This window comes from Mchenga conophoros, linkage group LG16 (genome assembly GCF_057382185.1).
Source record: "Mchenga conophoros isolate Kocher_MC1m ecotype Shallow Benthic linkage group LG16, M_conophoros_male_GT1.1, whole genome shotgun sequence".
NCBI lineage: Eukaryota > Metazoa > Chordata > Actinopteri > Cichliformes > Cichlidae > Mchenga > Mchenga conophoros.
In genome coordinates this window covers 11,890,251-11,915,431 of record NC_140541.1, presented here as the reverse complement: position 1 = coordinate 11,915,431, position 25,181 = coordinate 11,890,251, and the positions used below count along the sequence as shown (strand labels likewise).

Sequence of the window (25,181 nt, the reverse complement as noted above, 5' to 3'; positions counted from 1 at the left end):
GAGGTGGCTGGACACACACTTAATTGAAAGAAAGTAAACAGGAAGTCAAAGCTCAAGAGTTATAATTCTTTTTTCGCCATATCGACTGTGTGAACGCCAAAACTAATCTGAATACTGTAACTAATAAGAGTATTGATACATTATCAGAAACTGTTGCATAAATTTGATTGTGCTGTCGTTAACGGCAATCTGTTTTGGTTTGTTTTGTTTTGGATGTTGCAGAGAAAGACAATACTGCAAAGAAGAGAGGCAAAGCTACGCAGAGAGACAGCAGAGATCACACCCAAGAGATGAAACTGAGGCACTTGTTGCCACAGTAGCAAAGCACATCAAACTAGGGAAAAAAGAAAAACAGTGTCTGCGATGTAAAAGAGAATGTTTGTGACCCAAACTGAGAGAAGTTGTCCCAAAAATCCTCAGTGCAACTTTGGATTTAATAGTGATCCTTCAACTCTAACTGGCTTAGAAGCTTTTGTGGTTGGAATCCACATCTAGAGATGCAGCTTTTCGTTTTTCATTTAGGATGTTTTTGGCAACAGCACTTTGTAAAAAACTGGCCAAACACTTAAGCAGAAAAAAATAAACACCTGTGTATAAATCAAACATTTTTTGTGGGCACAGTTTTAAATTCAGAACAGCAAGAAATCAAATTCAATGCTGTTGCTGAACAGTAATACTCTGAAATGTCACAGACAGAAGAGTATATTAGTCACAATGTGAATATCACACAATTCTTAGATATGCAAAATATTTCCTGGTCACGATGTATCATTGCAGCCATAATCAGACAAATGTTCTAGTGCATCAAACTACTCTTCCAGTCCTCTTTACACATTATATTTATCACCTCCATCTGAAAATGGGGGAAACCACAGATATTGTCAGTGAATAATAAAGAGGCAGGAATTTTTCCAGGTGATGAAGACACTGAGTATTTTTATGTGTTAAGTTTGGCTTAAGTCAGCTATAATAACCTAAAAGTCCTTTTAAAATATTCAAAGACAGACAACGTCATAGTTTGATGTAACAATACTAACTCCGAGTTAAAGACAGCATCAGTGACGCTAAAAGTAAGCAACAAGCATATAATATCAACACTACATATACATGAAGATAAAAGCATAAAGTGACACAACAACAGTCACAACAGTTTTTTAACAACAGTTAAAAAAGCACTTGGGCTTAGCCGTTTATTGACTCTAACACTGAATGCTGAATGTGGCTGTAGATGTCATTGTTGCTTCTTGCTGCTCTAGAAGAGTCATTTAAAGCAGCAACATCGTGACATCATGTCCTTATGGAAATGTCTCCCGGTGAGGCCCCTCCCTGTCCGGGTGACATCAGCCGGAGCTCGGCTGCTTTCCTCCAGGAGTCCTCGGTGTAACCGCACATACACATCCAGCGCTGCCACCGGGAGAGCTCGACGGAAAGGGCGCCTGCTCGGCTTTTCTAACCGCTTTTCTTCATGGGACAAAACAATATTAATACTCCCCTGCCAGGTAAGCTTCCATCTTTCTTTCGTCTTCGTTTGCCTCCGCGTCAGTTAGAAATGATTTTTAAGAGACAATTATGCTCTACCTGAGGGCGGCAGTTTAAAAGCAGCAACTTTTTCTTCTTCTTTTTTTATGAACCTCAGCGTGGAGAGTGGTGCTTACATTTGGGCTGTTAGGGGAGAAAACGGCACTTTCTAGCTGGGTTTTAATTCCAAAATGTTCTCACTTAAACAGTTACACGGCTTTATTTGGCTTGTTCTCCCCGTCTCGCTGTTTCCTATCTGTGAGTGCAACTCTATCATACCTGCCTAATAACTACAGTAACGGGTCTTTCCGCCGTTCATGTAGCGGTTCTTTTGCCTCGTTTGCGCTGCTAAAAGTCATGTGTGACTCGTCTTCAAGTGTAAATCCGTCTGAAACACAGCTAAAGCCTCGGTAAGCTGTAATAACTGTCGGATAGTGAGCTGTAGCAGTGTTACAACCTGATAGTCTCACTGTATGCTAATGTTTAGTTCCTAGCTCAAATAGGGCTGTGGGTGCGTGTACTGTGGGTGGTGGTGGTGGTGAGGGGGTCACACTGGTTTCCATGACAACACATTAACCACAACACTGATTGCGACTGAAGATTTGACACCAGCACCTCCACCACAATCATCATCCTCACAATAACTACAAGTTGCAGTTTTCTGGGTCAGAGCTTTCACACAATGCACACTGGGTCATCAGCCTTGCTTCTGCATTGGCGTCCCTGACCTCCAGGGCCCTACGTGCCCCATGTATCATTCCTCCACCTACTCACCACCTGGACCAGTAGATCAGAGCTTTACTGGCCCCCTTAATTTTCACTGGCCCAAGGGGAGAAAAATCCACCCCATCACTACAGAAAACATTTGACTGTAATGCAGTCCTAGCACTAGCCCCACTCTAGAGCTCCCATGGGTCATTAGAAACTCTTTTGTTTGTATAATTTTGTTGTATAAAATGTAAAAATGCTGCGTTTAAGAAAAGCTCATCACCAGTAGGATTCATTTTATTTATTTATTTAATTTTTAGAAAGAGGGGCAATACATATTAATGAACATTTTAACAAATGTAAATATGCCACATTATAGCCTTGGGCTAATTTCCATCTGCAGACCCTCTGGCAGGTTGGTGTTAAACACAAGTTAGTAAAAACATACAGAGACACTATTTACAGGTCATGTGACAAGGACAAAAACAGTGATCACATTATACTAGAACAAACAATGACAAGGAGAGTGGACGCATAGGACAGTATAGATAACAATAACGGAAACACATCAATTATATTGCACAAACCCCAGTATTGTACATGCCCTGACCATCGTGATATTGCGTTCACCCATTCCACTAACAGTTGTTTCCCTTTTTGTAATACACTAACTCTTTTTCCCTTCCAATATAAAACATGATTATTAAACATGATTACATGTTTGTGTGTCCCTCAGCCGCCCTTTTAAGTGACTCTTAAAGATGGGTAGACTTGTACTTTCCCTCACTGACAGTGGAAGACTATTCCAGAAGCTCACTCCCTGATATGACAGAGCATTCTGTGAAAAGGTGGTCCGCCTGAATGCCAGTTCACAATCACCTCTAACAGTGGCTCGAGTCAGTCGAGACCCGGCAACACTGCTAGACTTTTGTTTAATAAAATCACTCATTGGTGGAGGCGCCAGACCATGTATAACTTTGTATATTAGACAGGCAGATTTAAATAATTTGAAATTAGTAAAATTTAAAAACTTGTATTTTTCTAAAATTTGACAATGGTGATATGAAAAAGGTTTTTTATCTAATATTTTCAATGCTCTTTTGTAGCATTTGTACAGGTTTTAAAGCTATGGCAGTTTCTAGATACTTGCTCAATGTTGTCACCCTTTTGTTATCTGCATCTAGTGAAGCCAGTAGGTTCTAGGACACATACAGGCAAAATATGTCCTGTGCAAATCTCAGTCTGATGTCCAATGGAACAAAAATGAACAACCCACAAAAACATTAGGTGAAAAGCAGAGTTATGTTATCTGAATTCCAACAGAATTTAGATAACATAGTGCTGAATTCCCCACTTGTGTGTTTCATAAAGTACTTTATTTATACAGTAATGCAAGTCCATCCTGCAGTGGATCCTACACAAGTAAAAACAGTTTGACTGAAGTATTACAGCAGTAATAACAAAACAGAAAATAACTGGAGTTCATTCATATATGTACAGTATAAAGGATGGGTGTAGTTTCTGGGTATTAAAAGTAAAAACAATATGAAAGTGCCTTTTTAATTGCCAGCCGGGCCATGGGCTGTGGTTGTTTTAGTTCTCTATGCGTCTCTATGATGGACCTCAGCCCTGACTAGCATAACCTCATTTTTTGTGGTCACCATTATTTCCGATCATCTTAAATAAAATGTGTCAACACTTGTTGAGCATCACTTCGAAGCTGTTTGGGAGTCATCTTGTTCTTTCAAAAATGCAGTTCGAATAAAATGCTTCTCGGGGAGTCCAAGGTTAGCTTAAGTTATTTAGCATCACAGGTGACTTTGTGATCATAACTGGTAGAATAATTGCTAACTTTACACATATTTTATGATCTCTTTGCTACATTGGGGCATTTGTTATCTGGAACCCAGCCCTTACCACCCCAGGTAAAAGTAGCCTAATCTTAATCTTGAGAAATATGTAAAGAATCTTGAGATAATTTAATATGCCAACAAAAACAGCATGCTAGCTTTTTCTGATCTCGAATCTGTATAGTATTAGTGAAAGACTGATCATCACTCACTCAAGACAGCTGAACAGACTTAATTGTCACAAAAATAAGAGATCTGTTTCTGACAGCTTAGACAATTACATGAAAAATAGATTCAGCGCTAAAAAATAAGCAACTACAGTTTACTAGCTCATACTTTAATAGTTAATAAAATAATTAAACTTTGGCAAATATGCATCCCAAAAGTCTCTGTAGAGAATTATTTTTGTTTTTGTCATTTTCTCCGTGTATACACAGTATATGAGAGCATATAAGGTGGCATGGTGTGTGATGTGTACATATATAAATGCACTGAGTGTGTAAATATTGAGCTCTCTGAGCTGATTATTTAAGCACACCTGGTGTGTAATGGGTTGATGTGGCACAGTGTGCTATTTACTTCTCTGTGCTGAGAGTCCGATCAGCTATTTACATTTCCAGAGTCACTTTGTCTGTGTGGTGTACTGGTGGTGGCTCCTTGACGTTCTTAACAAATGCCACTTTGTAGAATCACTCTCTTTTTTTTTTTTGCATCTTTAGTGCTTTTCCCTTTTTGTCAATAGGAAGGCTGTTTTTTTTTGTCAGTGAGTCATGTTTCAAATGAAATCAGATGATTCTTTTACTGGGTTGAAAAATCGCTACAAATGAATTAACGCCCACTTTGGATTTAAATAACACTTCAGAGCAGTCTTTCTAATGTTCTTTTGTAATCACTTGTACGTCACGTCTCAAAGCGCAAATAGTGTTTTACTCTGAGTGTGATTTCCTTGTCATCTGTTGACATCATGAAAATATAGTCAAATTTCATTCACATCTCTATTGCTTTGAGCGTCATACCTGCTGATAAGTTGATATAAAAATAGAGCATGAAAAGATCAACAGATTAAAAGAAGTCCGCAGAATAGCTCTGTTACGAAAGCTTGTTTTCTTTTTTACATATTTGGTTAATCTGTGAGCTGCTGGTACATGGATTTTAAAGCCAGTTGCCTCCTGTCTCCTGCTGTAATGTTCTCTGTGTAAGGAAGGGAAGAGGGTAAGTTTATTTACAAGTAAGGTTACAAGTTATAGTTTTTACACAGCTGAATAAACGTCAAGCAGACAACTGATTATCAGAAGTGTGAGATGCTCGAGAATATACTCCGGTGTCCTGTTATATTTTAGATAGCAAGGAGTTTATTAAACCAAAACAATCTGCAAATTTCATTAAAATTTAATAAACTATCATCTTGTCTTTATTTTTAGTTAGCACATACCTTAAACACTTAAAGCTGTAAGCTAATGATAGTTATATAAGAGCAGATGCTGCTGGTGCAATAAGCTGTACGTTTTACGTCCAATGGATGCATGATCTGATTAGTCGACTAATCGCAAAAGTAATCGGTGACTAGTCAACAATCAAAATAATCATTTGTGGCAGCCCTATTTACAAGTGCATTACATATTGCATTAAAACAAAAATTGCCCAAAAATATGAACTTTTTTTAGGACTGCTGTTAGTTTACGAGACAGTGTTCATTGGGGCAGATGGGTTCCCCTCCCTGAACTGGGATCTGCTGGAGGTTTCTTCCTGCTAAAAGGGTTTTTTTCTTCCCCACGGTCGCCAAAGTGGTTGCTCACAGTGGATTGTTTCATTGTTATGGGTTTCTCTGTATTATTGTAGGCTCTTTATGTTACAAAATAAAGTGCTTTGAGGCAGCTGTTGTTGTGATTTGGTGCTATATAAATAAAATTGAATTGAATTATTCAGACTGCTACAATGTTTGAAGTTTTCTTTTTTTTTTCTCCATAGTTAACAAGTACAATGAAAGCACAGAATCCAACAGCGTATCAGTCCATCTTTAAATAGTCACTGACTACACTGCCCTGTCTGTAACTTTCCACTCCAAGCATACCACTTTCCCCTTATACACATTTCTCAGAGCACAATATAAAACCTTTATAAATATATAAAGCCAAATGATCTTTGTTGCTTTGATGAGAATATCTACCATTTTACTGGGGACTATTTTGAGTGAGGGATTAATGCATCTTTGTGACAACACGATGGGGTATGTGTGATTAAGTCAGAATAACTACTCTGTGTGTGTGTGTTTATCGTAATTAATGAACTTGTCACCCAGTGCAACATTATGGCTCACTAATGTATTTTTAATAGTTTTTGGATGATAGTGGAGGTCTGTTACACAGAGAAATAAGATATGCATGCACAATATTTAAGTATAAAAAGAGACATTTAGAATATTACCAGAAGTTTGAGAGGTGGAAAACAAATCTATGAATTAAAAAGGACATTACTGAAAAACTAAATATTTCTGTAATGTATTTGAAGTGTGCGGCTTACGCAAAACTAAGTAAACAGCATCCTCTACAGCAGCTTCTGAATCCGAAGCGACCATACCACGTGTGTTATTATTTCATTCCAGGCTACCCTTCCTTGTCTCAGACATTTCTGTGAGCCACACTGCAGATACACCAACAGTCATATGGCTGATTGCAGTGTAAATTTGATTTGTGGTGCGTGACTGAGGTTGACGTGGCTCAATGTCGTTTTGTTTGTTCTGGACATTTCACCCGGAGCAAAACTTACTTCATCTTTCTGTCACTGGGAGGCCCGGTCTTGTGTTTCAGCTGGACTTGTACGGACTTCATTGTGTGAATGAATACATGTGATTCCAGATAAGCGTCACCCCCACCCCTCCCCTCCTTCCCTCTCCCCTCCAGGGGTGAACGTGCGTGTCCTGGTGTTGCTCTAGCTCAGTTCCAGCTGATTACAGCATGAGTTATGACAGCATGGGCACTGCTGCTGTTGGCATCAGACAGGCAGCTGGTCCTCACCTCCATCCCCCACCCAGCAGCACAGGGCCACCATCATCAGCTTTACTTGTCAGGGATTGAAGCCAGCCTTTATATCAGGGGTGAGTCATACTGGAGCTCGGTCTTTTCCTAACTACCTCCCCTCTTTTCACGCTCAGCATCAGCTGGCGCTTAGAGTGTTCCACTGCTGCACGAGAGTCATCGCCACCTGTTATCAAGAAGGAAACACAGTGTTTATCAGATTGATTTTCTTCAAGGTTTTTAAACCGTGCTGTATGACAGTCTGTGTGAACATCAGTGTCCCTGCAATATTGTTTGGTATTCAGAACTGCAGCACATTAGAGGTGACTCCAAGGATGGCAGTGTCTGATGGTCAGACAGTTGTGTTAGTTCTGAGAGGAGTGTGACATTTCTGACAGGAATTCAACAACATGTGAGGTACATGGCGAGTGTACAGAGATCTAAAACACCCTGTAAATCTGTTTAGATTACACAGTACTTTGTCTGATGAGATGCTAATTGGGCCTCATTAGAGTGACAAACTCTGTGTGGCTTGTTGATTTTCTAGCCTTCCTGAGTGGTTATTAAGACTGTAAAAGTTTTGGAAACTGTTCTTTTTTGTAGGAGATAACATGAACAAATGTTTTTCACAATAAACATTTGCTGTTGGCTTAATGGGACTTCACACAAGAATTGACTAGCAGCGATTTAGTGACCAGAGACCTATGGCCCTATGGCAGAGCTTCCCTGGTATGTCCTCTTTTCTTCCCGATATACACTTGCAGACCTGCAGGGACACGTGAGGTGGGCTAGATGGTCAGAAACGCCTCATAATGAGGGCACGCCACTGTCCCTCATCATGACCACATATTGTTTTCATTTGTATGTGTATATATTGTATTTACACATATATACAGCAAAAAAGCTCCATGGCGGAGTTTGGAGTCTGACTGTTTGAGGCTGTGGACAGGTGTCTTTTATACAGATGATGAGTTCAAACAGGTGCCATTCATACAGGTAACGAGTGGGGGACAGAAAAGCTTCTTACAGAAGACGTTACAGGTCTGTGAGAGCCAGAGATTTTCCTTGTTTGAGGTGACCAAATACTTATTTTCCACCCTGATTTACGAATAAATTCTTTACAAATCCTACCATGTGGATTCATGGATTTTTTTTTCACATTCTGTCTCTCACAGTTGAAGTGTACCTCTGGTGCAAATTACTGACCTCTGTCATCATTTTAAGTGGGGGAACTTGCACAATCGGTGGCTGACTAAATACTTTTTTGCCCCACTGTATCTTTTAATATCAAATGACCATATATACATTTAGTATTTATACTGTTTGTATTTATAGTACAAATACTGTAAAAAAAATAGAAATTACCATACAGTATTTGCAATATTTTGGTTGAATTCCTTTTTAGTTAAAGGAAATTCTAATAGCCACCCATTTTGCAGTTTACAAGTGGACCCTGCTACAGCTAAGCAGCACTTTTTATTTAACATGCACTTTTACAACTATTTTTAAGCTACATCCATAACATTAGTAATTGTATTACCTTAGCCTGCTGTTTTACACAGTCTGGCCAGTTAACAGAGTTAGAAAATAGCAAGTTTCCTTGTCATTGTTTTCTAGCTGAAATTCTTAAAGTATCACCTCTCCAGGGACCATGGAATAAGTGGGAAATCTACACTTTAGCTCCATAACCACAACCCCCTATGAAACCCTACAACACAACCTACAGTGTAGAATGTAACTGTCGCAGCCTGCTAGTATTGTGATCGATCTGTTCAGTTCATCAATTAATACTGTGAGTGGGAAACATGACCAAACTAATAAACGATCATGGTGGACTGAAGGACTGTTTGACGTGTCCATCAGTGTGATTTTTAGGATGTGTAATATAGATTCAAGCTTCACAGCTTACATATCATTGGCTTCAGTCTGTGGACTTGTTAAAGAAAGCAAAAGGGAATGAAGTGTGTGTGTGTGGGGGTGTGTGTTGGGGCTAGGGTATATGGGTTTGTGTCTGTGTGTGTGCTGCCATTGTATTCAGGATCGTGACAAGACTGGTAACACTGAAAACAGCCCAGTGAATTTGCTGGTAAAGGCAGAGAGTGACAGTTAAAGCGTGATCTCTAACCTCGTCTTTGTCGTCAGAAGAATACATTTTCCTCTTTTTCTCCCTCCTCCTTCACTAGAATAGTGCATGATTTCATTTGAAGCTTGGCATTCCTCGCATTCCTCCATACTTTTCTTTCCTGCAGCTCCATTCCACCTTGGTGTGTTTATATAGTGAAGTGAAAGACTGGATGATAGAGGCATCTGCTGCAGCAGTGACACATCACACAGAATACTTTTGTGGTGTCAGAAGAAAACTGAACTGGTATCTACAACTAATCTTTATCCGTAAATATGTGCTTAAGAGAATGCACCCGGGACTGCCAGAGACAGAGGAGTTTGGAGTCAAAATATTCAAACATGCACGGTTTATTGCCCCTGGTCATCATCGCAGTACTCTAAGGAAAGTCTGTGAGCCAGCACAATCAGGCAATCAGGAGTTCTGGCTTGGAGAGTTCTGTTAGTCAAAAAACAGAAATAACAAATAGAGTTCATAAAACAAGAGTAATGACGGTATGAGACACCTAACTCAGTGCAGGCTCAATGAGTTGAGCAGATTCCTTCTTTGGTTTTTAGGTGATAGCTAAAACTGTTTCCAGACAAACGCTTTACTGCAGTTTGTCTGTTAATCAGCAAGATTGAAAGAAAACTACCAGGCTGAATTTCTTTCAACCTGGTGGAGTGGTGGAGCATCGGCAAGATGAGAAGTCTGAACCAGGGATGGTTCTAAAGTCTGAGTGCTGATTAGATCATTAAGCCGTTGGTTAACAGGAAATCCATTGACAGCTATTTATTTACTAGTAATTTGGTCATCTTCCTGGTTCCAGGAATTGCGTATACAAATTTAAACTAAAACAAGTGAATGTCAGGTATTTTTGAAATGGTGCTCGAACTGGTGCTTAAAGAATGGAAAACACAAACTTTGTCCAAAAACCTCTCATGTTCAGCTGTTTTTTTGTAAAAAGATAACAATGTTAGCCTTTTCTGTAGCTATAGGGCATATAAGGTATCACTCCTGGCTGGAAGCAGTGCTTAAACAATGGAATAAACACAAACCTCTCATATTTAGCTGTTTTCCACTTTTCCTTTGGTCGTTTTAGCCTTTTTGGCCAGGGTGAAGGGAGTATCTGCCATCAAACAAGAAGACAGCCGCATGTAGCTATGATGATGTTTGCTAGTTCACCTTACATGCATTAATGTAATAACGTGGTTAGCATACTCAACGTAAATTACACACGGACGACATTAAGCTACTCACCCAAAGAAGAACGGCTGCTGCTGCCATCATCATCCGTCATCATTTCTGCTACACTGGCAGGGCTAGGGGCCAGGACTCTCCTCTTCGGGTTCTTGGGGGATGTTGCTAACTCCGGGTCCGATAACAGGCACCACACCCGCAGTAGATGTGCTCGGTGTGAGGTCTTGCAGCAAGCTATCAAATACGGTGCATTTCTCAGCTTTTTTAAAAACGCTATGCGTTGCCAGGTGTTTCATCAGATTCGAGGTGTTACCTCCTTTGCACAGTATCAGCTTAAAGCACTTGTTGCAGGCTGCTGAGTTGGCATCTTTTGCTGTGAAGTACAGCCAGACTTTTGACCACTTCGCCTTGGGCATTTTTAATCTGTAGCTCTGCTCTAAAAGAACGTACGTACCTGGGCCCGCCTACTATCTTTGGAAAGGTAAAATGATTGGCTAGAATCCAAAGTGTACGACATCTCAGGAAAAAAAAAAGCACCAAAATAAAGCACCGAAATGTACGCTGCTTTTCGGTCTGGTTACTACTGTTTATGTCAGAACCCATCCCTACCTATATAGCAGCACTTTGTCCTAATTTCAATAGCACAGAGCACTGCTTACACTAGTGTTATTACTGTATCTTTAAGCAGATTTCTTGGTGTGATGTAAATTCTAGTGGTCATTGTTACACCCCGGCCTAGGCAACCGGCGTGCAACGTATGAAAATAAAAATAAGAAAAAAAACACACGAGAAAAAAACTAAAGCTCTCCACCAAAATCCCAAAACGAAGGTGTCTCAAACGAAAATATTAACAAACCCATTCACAGCTATTTACAACAGACTATTTATTTACAACAAAACACCAAACTATTTACAACACGGGGGAGATCACGACCATGACCAACTGACACACAGGGCTTAAATACATAGAAGGAGCAATCAGGGAATGGACCACAGGAGGGAAACACAGCTGGGGCAAATTAGACCTGACGAGACAAGGAAACGTAAACTGAACACTCTAAGATAACAACAGACCTTCAAAGTAAAACAGGAAACACATGACAGTCACGCAAAAACAAAACACTGACAACACCGAAACGTAACAGTCATTTACTTTTTTACTACTATACTGAAAGGTACCAATGCAACGGTGACACATAATGGACTAAAAAGTTGTACATGAACAAACATCTGTCCTAGGTGTCCACACCTATCTGGATGTTTTCTCTTGCTTTGGGCCTTCCCATGTCAGCAACTTTTGCCTGTCATTGAGGTGTAAAATGTTAATTGCACAGGTCGCCAATCATTAGAGAAAAAAGTTTTTGTAACAACTGTCCTTTTTTTACTTGTTTCTATTTTCTATTTAGCATTACTCTTTCATTCATTTGACAACTGCATTTGTTTTCATTCAGAGTGAATTTAATCCTGTTTTAATTGTTGATGGTTGGTTGCCTGGACATTTTATCACCTTGTGGCTACTATCTATTGCCACTTGTGAACAATGTCGCACATATTTTTCTTTTTCTTTTTTCTCTTCTTCAGAGAGTATGGAAATTATAACATATCTACAAAGAACTGTACTTGAGTAAAACTGTGTTAAAAATAAGGACAAAAAATAAGGACTCATGTTACTTCTGTAGCACGTGTCCTTATTCGTACGATACAGAGAAGATTAGCATGGTCCCTGCGCAAGGATGACACGCAAATTTGTGAAGCGTTCCTCTTTTTTTTTTTTGGGCAGGGATAGCTCAGTAGGTAGCATGGTGGCCCCATGATGGGAAGGTCGGGGTTCCGAATCCACTGAATGGCTACTCTGAGGTAGAGCAGGGCAATATGACCAAAAATATTTATTACGATATACATTTGAAAATTTGCGACAATGATATAACTGACGATATAATTGACACTAGACAAAATACTTTACAACTCCACAACTTTATTAGTGCAAAAAAACCCATCAATGTATTTTCACTTAAACAAGAAGCTGTTTTTTTATGTGCATTAAAGTTATATAAAAATGTAACAGTGTAAATTCTTTGCTGACAGTTTAACCAAAAGGCATTTCCAGTGGAAACTGGCCGACATATCCTCAGCATAACCATGTGTAATATCCACAAAACTTAAAAAAAGGTTATACACACACAATACGTTAATATTATGTTGAAGCACAGTACGTATCACTCCACGAGGCTCCTGCCTACGATAGCTGTAATGCTCCGACAATCCATCAAGCGGTGTGGCTTCGTAGCTTAGCAAAGTTGTACTAAAACATTGGACAGATTTTCGAGCGCCGTGTTCCACATAAAATCGTTTCGAGGTCAGTAAACACAACCAGAATTCATATATAAGGCACACGGGATTATAAGGGGCGCTCTACCAAAAATTGTGCTTTGTTGTGTATCTGACGGATGAAAGCTAAACCAGTTCCACACCACTGAAGTTGCAGCATTTTTACAAACCAATTCTGGTTCATCCGTTTCATTCAACGATCCGCTTTCGCCCTTCTCATTCTGATTTGCCGCCATGTGCTTATGTAAACAAAGGCACTGCGCATGCGCATTTTACCCATATTCTATTGCGATATTTCATTTTCCTTTCATTGCCCAAAATTACTCCGGTATTACCGTGAACGGTATGATATAGCCCAGCCCTACTCTGAGGTACCCCTGAGCAAGGTACCGTCCCTACACACTGCTCCCCGGGTGCCTGATTAGTGGCTGCCCACTGCTTAACTGAGTTAATGGGTTAAATGCAGAGAGAGTAATTTCCCCATGGGGATCAATAAAGTATTATTAGTGTGAATGCTTGAAAAGCATTCACAGTATTGTTCTTCTAATCTTTATTATTAGTGTGAATGCTTGAAAAGCATTCACAGTATTGTTCTTCTAATCTTTATTATTATATTTTATCTATTCCGTACGTTTTTTGAAAGCCTACTCCTTCAAAACCGTTCAACTTAGAAAAACCATTCAAACATCGTTAGATTCCTATTATTTTGGACATGATTGCTTGTATTTTTCTCATTTTTAACATTTATATTTTTAATTTTATTCAACTTTATTCAACAAAAATTTCCCATGTATTTCAATGGGGAGACCCTTCAAATTCTCATTCAACTTACTAATTTTTAAACTCTTACTACTTCAACATACGTTCACATAGAGCCACCATTCAAACTTTAAAACGAAGACAAGACATTCAACTATTCAACTTGTATTTATCTTTTCAATATCTATTATACTTTTTCTTCAGTTCCAGTTTAAGTTTCATGATGTTTTTTCACCCGTTTCAGAGTTTATAATGGGTGTGTATGGGACGGAATGTTGGGGCTAGAGTGAGACAGCTCAACTGCTAGAGTGAGAGGAGCAAAAAAAATTAATCTTAAAATCTTTTTTAAAACTGCTGCTGTGTCCACAGCGTTTGCTCTACAGCCACCATTTTACCCTCAAAACGTAGCCATCGCTGTCCTCTTTCATCCAATGTGTTTACTATTGTACTAGGTGTTATGGTTCTTTCGTAAATGTCACCAATGCACAGCCTCCTCCCTCCAACTCTTCCATAGACTCTAATGTTAAAATGGCTCAGAAGGTTCGTTTGAAAATCAGAAGAGCATGGTGTCTTTCCACTGTCACCACGTCCATATAATAAACTCCACAGGCATGAAAACTGAGAATTCAGTAGACTAGACATTGCTGTCACTCACGGTGAAAGAATTTTGTCAATACGACTTTTACTTTTCATTTGGGAACGATTTGTTTCGGCCTGACTTTTCTGTTCATTTTAAGCAGCAAAAGTGAGGCGCATGTCTGTGTACGTGTGTATGGAGCCATTGGGTGCGGTCACTATAGCAACCAGGCTCACACCTGCCTGCTTAACGAGCTCTGCCTGCCACTGTACCAAGATTCATCTTAAGCACTTCTCTTTCAACTGCTGCTGTGTCCACAGTGTTACAGCCATCATTTTACCCTCAAATTGTCGCCATTATTGTTCTCTTTCCAACACCGTATCTTTCAAAGCTCAGGCATTTAAACTTTTTAAACTGTGTGGATCAAAGTGGAGGGATCACATTTGAGTCATTCAGTGATTCAAAGAATATGACCTTTTAATATTCATTCAGATGTTTTCTGACTCTAAATGTTCTTTTCTCATTTCTTAGGTTTTTCTAATTTACATTTAAAACATTTTCAGTTTTTTTCCAACTCCTTCTTCTGTGTAACCTTCAGCTTTTAGCAGTTCAGCACCTTTGTTTTCAGGTTAAATTCGTTTTTTGTTTTTTTTTTATCTCATTCAATATTTTTAACTCAAAATTCAGCAATTAATTCATTTCAGTGCATACATTCAGATTCAAGCATTCACACTGCAGTTTCTTCAGAAAATGCACTTTCTAGTTAGTGTGAATGCTTGAAAAGCATTCACAGTATTGTTATTCGAATCTTTATTAGTGTGAATGCTTGAAAAGCATTCACAGTATTGTTCTTCTAATCTTTATTAGTGTGAATGCTTGAAAAGCATTCACAGTATTGTTATTCGAATCTTTATTATTATTATTATTATTATATTTTATCTATTCCGTACGTTTTTTGTAATCCTACCCCTTCAAAACCGTTCAACTTAGAAAAACCATTCAAACACCGTTAGATTCCTATTCTTTTGGACAACACTGCTTCTATTTTTCATATTTTTAACATTTATATTTTTAATTTTATTCAACTTTATTCAACAAAAATTTATAATGTATTTCAATGGGGAGACCCTTCAAATCCTCATTCAACTTACTCATTTTTAAACTCTTACTACTTCCACATACATTGACATAGAGCCACCATTCAAACTTTAAAACGAAGACAAGACATTCAACTATTCAACTTGTATTTATCTTTTCAATATCTATTATACTTTTTCTTCAGTTCCAGTTTAAGTTTCATGATGTTTTTTCACCCGTTTCAGAGTTTATAATGGGTGTGTATGGGACGGAATGTTGGGGCTAGAGTGAGACAGCTCAACTGCTAGAGTGAGAGGAGCAAAAAAATTAATCTTAAAATCTTTTTTAAAACTGCTGCTGTGTCCGCAGCGTTTGCTCTACAGGTATGATTTTACCCTCAAAACGTAGCCATGGCTGTCCTCTTTCATCCAATGTGTTTACTATTGTACTAGGTGTTATGGTTCTTTCATAAATGTCACCAATGCACAGCCTCCTCCCTCCAACTCTTCCATAGACTCTAATGTTAAAATGGCTCAGAAGGTTCGTTTGAAAATCAGAAGAGCATGGTGTCTTTCCACTGTCACCACGTCCATATAATAAGCTCCACAGGCATGAAAACTGAGAATTAGGTAGACTAGACATTGCTGTCGCTCACGGTGAAAGAATTTTGTCAATACGACTTTTACTTTTCATATGGGAACGATTTGTTTCGGCCTGACTTTTCTGTTCATTTTAAGCAGCAAAAGTGAGGTGCATGTCTGTGTGCGTGTGTATGGAGCCATTGGGTGCGGTCACTATAGCAACCAGGCTCACACCTGCCTGCTTAACGAGCTCTCTCTCTCACTCTGCCAAGATTCATCTGAAACACTTCTCTTTCAACTGCTGCTGTGTCCACAGTGTTAAAGCCATCATTTTACCCTCAAAACGTCGCCATCGTTGTTCTCTTTCCAACATCTTGTCTTTCAAAGCTCAGAGATGTAAACTTTTTAAACTGTGTGGATCCAAGTGGTGGGATCACATTTTAGTCATTCAGTGATTCAAAGAATATGACCTTTTAATATTCGTTCAGATGTTTTCTGACTCTAAATGTTCTTTTCTCATTTCTTAGGTTTTTCTAATTTACAATTAAAACATTTTCAGCTTTTTTCCAACTTCTTCTTCTGTGTAACCTTCAGCTTTTAGCAGTTCAGCACCTTTGTTTTCAGGTTAAATTCGTTTTTTTGTTGTTGTTTTTTTTAAATCTCATTCAATATTTTTAACTCAAAATTCAGCAATTAATTCATTTCAGTGCATACATTCAGATTCAAGCATTCACACTGCAGTTTCTTCAGAAAATGCACTTTCTAGTTAGTGTGAATGCTTGAAAAGCATTCACAGTATTGTTATTCGAATCTTTATTATTATTCTATTTTATTATTATTATCTATTCCGTACGTTTTTTGAAAGCCTACTCCTTCAAAACCGTTCAACTTAGAAAAACCATTCAAACACCGTTAGATTCCTATTCTTTTGGACAACACTGCTTCTATTTTTCATATTTTTAACATTTATATTTTTAATTTTATTCAACTTTATTCAACAAAAATTTATAATGTATTTCAATGGGGAGACCCTTCAAATCCTCATTCAACTTACTCATTTTTAAACTCTTACTACTTCCACATACATTGACATAGAGCCACCATTCAAACTTTAAAACGAAGACAAGACATTCAACTATTCAACTTGTATTTATCTTTTCAATATCTATTATACTTTTTCTTCAGTTCCAGTTTAAGTTTCATGATGTTTTTTCACCCGTTTCAGAGTTTATAATGGGTGTGTATGGGACGGAATGTTGGGGCTAGAGTGAGACAGCTCAACTGCTAGAGTGAGAGGAGCAAAAAAATTAATCTTAAAATCTTTTTTAAAACTGCTGCTGTGTCCACAGCGTTTGCTCTACAGGTATGATTTTACCCTCAAAACGTAGCCATGGCTGTCCTCTTTCATCCAATGTGTTTACTATTGTACTAGGTGTTATGGTTCTTTCATAAATGTCACCAATGCACAGCCTCCTCCCTCCAACTCTTCCATAGACTCTAATGTTAAAATGGCTCAGAAGGTTCGTTTGAAAATCAGAAGAGCATGGTGTCTTTACACTGTCACCACGTCCATATAATAAACTCCACAGGCATGAAAACTGAGAATTAGGTAGACTAGACATGGCTGTCGCTCACGGTGAAAGAATTTTGTCAATACGACATGTACTTTTCATTTGGGAAGAATTTGTTTGGGCCTGACTTTTCTGTTCATTTTAAGCAGCAAAAGTGAGGTGCATGTCTGTGTACGTGTGTATGGAGCCATTGGGTGCAGTCACTATAGCAACCAGGCTCACACCTGCCTGCTTAACGAGCTCTGCCTGCCACTGTGCCAAGATTCATCTTAAGCACTTCTCTTTCAACTGCTGCTGTGTCCACAGTGTTACAGCCATCATTTTACCCTCAAATTGTCGCCATTATTGTTCTCTTTCCAACACCGTGTCTTTCAAAGCTCAGGCATTTAAACTTTTTAAACTGTGTGGATCAAAGTGGAGGGATCACATTTGAGTCATTCAGTGATTCAAAGAATATGACCTTTTGATATTCATTCAGATGTTTTCTGACTCTAAATGTTCTTTTCTCATTTCTTAGGGTTTTCTAATTGACATTTAAAACATTTTCAGTTTTTTTTCCAACTCCTTCTTCTGTGTAACCTTCAGCTTTTAGCAGTTCAGCACTTTTGTTTTCAGGTTAAATTCGGGTTTTTTTTTTTATCTCATTCAAGATTTTTAACTTAAATTCAGTAATTAATTCATTTCAGTGCATACATTCAGATTCAAGCATTCACACTGCAGTTTCTTCAGAAAATGCACTTTCTAGTTATTATATTTTATCTATTCCGTACGTTTTTTGAAAGCCTACTCCTTCAAAACCGTTCAACTTAGAAAAACCATTCAAACATCGTTAGATTCCTATTATTTTGGACATGATTGCTTGTATTTTTCTCATTTTTAACATTTATATTTTTAATTTTATTCAACTTTATTCAACAAAAATTTCCCATGTATTTCAATGGGGAGACCCTTCAAATTCTCATTCAACTTACTAATTTTTAAACTCTTACTACTTCAACATACGTTCACATAGAGCCACCATTCAAACTTTAAAACGAAGACAAGACATTCAACTATTCAACTTGTATTTATCTTTTCAATATCTATTATACTTTTTCTTCAGTTCCAGTTTAAGTTTCATGATGTTTTTTCACCCGTTTCAGAGTTTATAATGGGTGTGTATGGGACGGAATGTTGGGGCTAGAGTGAGACAGCTCAACTGCTAGAGTGAGAGGAGCAAAAAAAATTAATCTTAAAATCTTTTTTAAAACTGCTGCTGTGTCCACAGCGTTTGCTCTACAGCCACCATTTTACCCTCAAAACGTAGCCATCGCTGTCCTCTTTCATCCAATGTGTTTACTATTGTACTAGGTGTTATGGTTCTTTCGTAAATGTCACCAATGCACAGCCTCCTCCCTCCAACTCTTCCATAGACTCTAATGTTAAAATGGCTCAGAAGGTTCGTTTGAAAATCAGAAGAGCATGGTGTCTTTCCACTGTCACCACGTCCATATAATAAACTCCACAGGCATGAAAACTGAGAATTCAGTAGACTAGACATTGCTGTCACTCACGGTGAAAGAATTTTGTCAATACGACTTTTACTTTTCATTTGGGAACGATTTGTTTCGGCCTGACTTTTCTGTTCATTTTAAGCAGCAAAAGTGAGGCGCATGTCTGTGTACGTGTGTATGGAGCCATTGGGTGCGGTCACTATAGCAACCAGGCTCACACCTGCCTGCTTAACGAGCTCTGCCTGCCACTGTACCAAGATTCATCTTAAGCACTTCTCTTTCAACTGCTGCTGTGTCCACAGTGTTACAGCCATCATTTTACCCTCAAATTGTCGCCATTATTGTTCTCTTTCCAACACCGTATCTTTCAAAGCTCAGGCATTTAAACTTTTTAAACTGTGTGGATCAAAGTGGAGGGATCACATTTGAGTCATTCAGTGATTCAAAGAATATGACCTTTTAATATTCATTCAGATGTTTTCTGACTCTAAATGTTCTTTTCTCATTTCTTAGGTTTTTCTAATTTACATTTAAAACATTTTCAGTTTTTTTCCAACTCCTTCTTCTGTGTAACCTTCAGCTTTTAGCAGTTCAGCACCTTTGTTTTCAGGTTAAATTCGTTTTTTTTTTTTTTTTTATCTCATTCAATATTTTTAACTCAAAATTCAGCAATTAATTCATTTCAGTGCATACATTCAGATTCAAGCATTCACACTGCAGTTTCTTCAGAAAATGCACTTTCTAGTTATTATTAGTGTGAATGCTTGAAAAGCATTCACAGTATTGTTATTCTAATCTTTATTATTAGTGTGAATGCTTGAAAAGCATTCACAGTATTGTTATTCGAATCTTTATTATTATTATTATATATTCCGTACGTTTTTTGGCATCTAACTCCTTCAAAACCGTTCAACTTAGAAAAACCATTCAAACACCGTTAGATTCCTATTCTTTTGGACAACACTGCTTCTATTTTTCATATTTTTAACATTTATATTTTTAATTTTATTCAACTTTATTCAACAAAAATTTATAATGTATTTCAATGGGGAGACCCTTCAAATCCTCATTCAACTTACTCATTTTTAAACTCTTACTACTTCCACATACATTGACATAGAGCCACCATTCAAACTTTAAAACGAAGACAAGACATTCAACTATTCAACTTGTATTTATCTTTTCAATATCTATTATACTTTTTCTTCAGTTCCAGTTTAAGTTTCATGATGTTTTTTCACCCGTTTCAGAGTTTATAATGGGTGTGTATGGGACGGAATGTTGGGGCTAGAGTGAGGCAGCTCAACTGCTAGAGTGAGAGGAGCAAAAAAATTAATCTTAAAATCTTTTTTAAAACTGCTGCTGTGTCCACAGCGTTTGCTCTACAGGTATGATTTTACCCTCAAAACGTAGCCATCGCTGTCCTCTTTCATCCAATGTGTTTACTATTGTACTAGGTCTTATGGTTCTTTCATAAATCTCACCAATGCACAGCCTCCTCCCTCCAACTCTTCCATAGACTCCAATGTTAAAATGTCTCAGAAGGTTGGTTTGAAAATCAGAAGAGCATGGTGTCTTTACACTGTCACCACGTCCATATAATAAGCTCCACAGGCATGAAAACTGAGAATTAGGTAGACTAGACATTGCTGTCGCTCACGGTGAAAGAATTTTGTCAATACGACTTTTACTTTTCATTTGGGAGTGATTTGTTTCGGCCTGACTTTTCTGTTCATTTTAAGCAGCAAAAGTGAGGTGCATGTCTGTGTCCGTGTGTATGGAGCCCTTGGGTGCGGTCACTATAGCAACCAGGCTCACACCTGCCTGCTTAACAAGCTCTCTCTCTCACTCTGCCAAGATTCATCTTAAGCACTTCTCTTTCAACTGCTGCTGTGTCCACAGTGTTAAAGCCATCATTTTACCCTCAAAACGTTGTTCTCTTTCCAACATCTTGTCTTTCAAAGCTCAGAGATGTAAACTTTTTAAACTGTGTGGATCCAAGTGGAGGGATCACATTTTAGTCATTCAGTGATTCAAAGAATATGAACTTTTAATATTCTTTCAGATGTTTTCTGACTCTAAATGTTCTTTTCTCATTTCTTAGGGTTTTCTAATTTACAATTAAAACATTTTCAGCTTTTTTCCAACTTCTTCTTCTGTCTAACCTTCAGCTTTTAGCAGTTCAGCACTTTTGTTTTCAGGATAAATTCGGACTTTTTTTTTTTATCTCATTCAATATTTTTAACTCAAAATTCAGCAATTAATTCATTTCAGTGCATACATTCAGATTCAAGCATTCACACTGCAGTTTCTTCAGAAAATGCACTTTCTAGTTATTATTATTATTATATATTCCGTACGTTTTTTGGCATCTCACTCCTTCAAAACCGTTCAACTTAGAAAAACCATTCAAACACCGTTAGATTCCTATTCTTTTGGACAACACTGCTTCTATTTTTCATATTTTTAACATTTATATTTTTAATTTTATTCAACTTTATTCAACAAAAATTTATAATGTATTTCAATGGGGAGACCCTTCAAATCCTCATTCAACTTACTCATTTTTAAACTCTTACTACTTCCACATACATTGACATAGAGCCACCATTCAAACTTTAAAACGAAGACAAGACATTCAACTATTCAACTTGTATTTATCTTTTCAATATCTATTATACTTTTTCTTCAGTTCCAGTTTAAGTTTCATGATGTTTTTTCACCCGTTTCAAAATTTATAATGGGTGTGTATGGGACGGAATGTTGGGGCTAGAGTGAGACAGCTCAACTGCTAGAGTGAGAGGAGCAAAAAAATTAATCTTAAAATATTTTTTAAAACTGCTGCTGTGTCCGCAGCGTTTGCTCTACAGGTATGATTTTACCCTCAAAACGTAGCCATGGCTGTCCTCTTTCATCCAATGTGTTTACTATTGTCCTAGGTGTTATGGTTCTTTCATAAATGTCACCAATGCACAGCCTCCTCCCTCCAACTCTTCCATAGACTCTAATGTTAAAACGGCTCAGAAGGTTGGTTTGAAAATCAGAAGAGCATGGTGTTTTTACACTGTCACCACGTCCATATAATAAACTCCACAGGCATGAAAACTGAGAATTAGGTAGACTAGACATTGCTGCCGCTCACGGTGAAAGAATTTCGTCAATACGACCTATACTTTTCATTTGGGAGCGATTTGTTTCGGCCTGACTTTTCTGTTCATTTTAAGCAGCAAAAGTGAGGCGCATGTCTGTGTACGTGTGTATGGAGCCATTGGGTGCAGTCACTATAGCAACCAGGCTCACACCTGCCTGCTTAACGAGCTCTGCCTGCCACTGTACCAAGATTCATCTTAAACACTTCTCTTTCAACTGCTGCTGTGTCCACAGTGTTACAGCCATCATTTTACCCTCAAATTGTCGCCATTATTGTTCTCTTTCCAACACCGTGTCTTTCAAAGCTCAGGCATTTAAACTTTTTAAACTGTGTGGATCAAAGTGGAGGGATCACATTTGAGTCATTCAGTGATTCAAAGAATATGACCTTTTAATATTCATTCAGATGTTTTCTGACTCTAAATGTTCTTTTCTCATTTCTTAGGGTTTTCTAATTTACAATTAAAACATTTTCAGCTTTTTTCCAACTTCTTCTTCTGTGTAACCTTCAGCTTTTAGCAGTTCAGCACTTTTGTTTTCAGGTTAAATTCGGGTTTTTTTTTTTTTATCTCATTCAATATTTTTAACTCAAAATTCAGTAATTAATTCATTTCAGTGCATACATTCAGATTCAAGCATTCACACTGCAGTTTCTTCAGAAAATGCACTTTCTAGTTAGTGTGAATGCTTGAAAAGCATTCACAGTATTGTTCTTCTAATCTTTATTATTCTATTTTATCTATTCCGTACGTTTTTTGTACTCCTACTCCTTCAAAACCGTTCAACTTAGAAAAACCATTCAAACACCATTAGATTCCTATTCTTTTGGACATGACTGCTTCTATTTTTCTCATTTTTAACATTTATATTTTTAATTTTATTCAACTTTATTCAACAAAAATTTCCCATGTATTTCAATGGGGAGACCCTTCAAATTCTCATTCAATTTACTCATTTTTAAACTTTTACTACTTCCACATACATTGACATAGAGCCACCATTCAAACTTTAAAACGAAGACAAGACATTCAACTATTCAACTTGTATTTATCTTTTCAATATCTATTATACTTTTTCTTCAGTTCCAGTTTAAGTTTCATGATGTTTTTTCACCCGTTTCAGAGTTTATAATGGGTGTGTATGGGACGGAATGTTGGGGCTAGAGTGAGGCAGCTCAACTGCTAGAGTGAGAGGAGCAAAAAAATTAATCTTAAAATCTTTTTTAAAACTGCTGCTGTGTCCGCAGCGTTTGCTCTACAGCCACCATTTTACCCTCAAAACGTAGCCATCGCTGTCCTCTTTCATCCAATGTGTTTACTATTGTACTAGGTGTTATGGTTCTTTCATAAATGTCACCAATGCACAGCCTCCTCCCTCCAACTCTTCCATAGACTCTAATGTTAAAATGGCTCAAAAGGTTCGTTTGAAAATCAGAAGAGCATGGTGTCTTTCCACTGTCACCACGTCCATATAATAAACTCCACAGACATGAAAACTGAGAATTTGGTAGACTAGACATTGCTGTCACTCACAGTGAAAGAATTTTGTCAATACGACTTTTACTTTTCATTTGGGAACGATTTGTTTCGGCCTGACTTTTCTGTTCATTTTAAGCAGCAAAAGTGAGGTGCATGTCTGTGTGCGTGTGTATGGAGCCATTGGGTGCGGTCACTATAGCAACCAGGCTCACACCTGCCTGCTTAACGAGCTCTCTCTCTCACTCTGCCAAGATTCATCTTAAACACTTCTCTTTCAACTGCTGCTGTGTCCACAGTGTTAAAGCCATCATTTTACCCTCAAAACGTCGCCATCGTTGTTCTTTTTCCAACATCTTGTCTTTCAAAGCTCAGAGATGTAAACTTTTTAAACTGTGTGGGTCCAAGTGGAGGGATCACATTTGAGTCATTCAGTGATTCAAAGAATATGACCTTTTAATATTCTTTCAGATGTTTTCTGACTCTAAATGTTCTTTTCTCATTTCTTAGGTTTTTCTAATTTACAATTAAAACATTTTCAGCTTTTTTCCAACTTCTTCTTCTGTGTAACCTTCAGCTTTTAGCAGTTCAGCACTGTTGTTTTCAGGTTAAATTCAGGTTGTTTTTTTTTTTTTTTATCTCATTCAAAATTTTTAACTCAAAATTCAGCAATTAATTCATTTCAGTCCATACATTCAGATTCAAGCATTCACACTGCAGTTTCTTCAGAAAATGCACTTTCTAGTTCTATTTTATTATTATTATCTATTCCGTACGTTTTTTGAAAGCCTACTCCTTCAAAACCGTTCAACTTAGAAAAACCATTCAAACACCGTTAGATTCCTATTCTTTTGGACAACACTGCTTCTATTTTTCATATTTTTAACATTTATATTTTTAATTTTATTCAACTTTATTCAACAAAAATTTATAATGTATTTCAATGGGGAGACCCTTCAAATCCTCATTCAACTTACTCATTTTTAAACTCTTACTACTTCCACATACATTGACATAGAGCCACCATTCAAACTTTAAAATGAAGACAAGACATTCAACTATTCAACTTGTATTTATCTTTTCAATATCTATTATACTTTTTCTTCAGTTCCAGTTTAAGTTTCATGATGTTTTTTCACCCGTTTCAGAGTTTATAATGGGTGTGTATGGGACGGAATGTTGGGGCTAGAGTGAGAGAGCTCAACTGCTAGAGTGAGAGGAGCAAAAAAATTAATCTTAAAATCTTTTTTAAAACTGCTGCTGTGTCCACAGCGTTTGCTCTACAGCCACCATTTTACCCTCAAAACGTAGCCATCGCTGTCCTCTTTCATCCAATGTGTTTACTATTGTCCTAGGTGTTATGGTTCTTTCATAAATGTCACCAATGCACAGCCTCCTCCCTCCAACTCTTCCATAGACTCTAATGTTAAAATGGCTCAGAAGGTTCTTTTGAAAATCAGAAGAGCATGGTGTCTTTCCACTGTCACCACGTCCATATAATAAACTCCACAGGCATGAAAACTGAGAATTCAGTAGACTAGACATTGCTGTCGCTCACGGTGAAAGAATTTTGTCAATACGACTTGTACTTTTCATATGGGAACGATTTGTTTCGGCCTGACTTTTCTGTTCATTTTAAGCAGCAAAAGTGAGGTGCATGTCTGTGTCCGTGTGTATGGAGCCATTGGGTGCGGTCACTATAGCAACCAGGCTCACACCTGCCTGCTTAACGAGCTCTCTCTCTCACTCTGCCAAGATTCATCTTAAACACTTCTCTTT

At 37.8% G+C, this 25,181-nt stretch overlaps 1 protein-coding gene and 1 non-coding gene across 3 annotated transcripts in view; both read left to right on the top strand.

The window, feature by feature from the left end:
* Positions 1 to 1,251: 1,251 nt before the first annotated feature.
* The window catches only part of LOC146556361 (SH3 domain-binding protein 4), a 61,352-nt gene continuing 37,422 nt past the window's right edge, over positions 1,252 to 25,181 (top strand). The window contains exon 1 of one of the 2 annotated variants that reach the window (XM_085249607.1): positions 1,252 to 1,499. The gene's annotated coding sequence lies outside the window, so the exon portion shown is untranslated. The remainder of the gene's footprint in view (positions 1,500 to 25,181) is intronic. The other variant, XM_085249608.1, reaches the window with a different exon arrangement.
* On the top strand, positions 12,058 to 12,159 carry LOC146556362 (U6 spliceosomal RNA). The gene has a single exon (XR_014889093.1). It is a non-coding gene; the product is annotated as a U6 spliceosomal RNA (small nuclear RNA).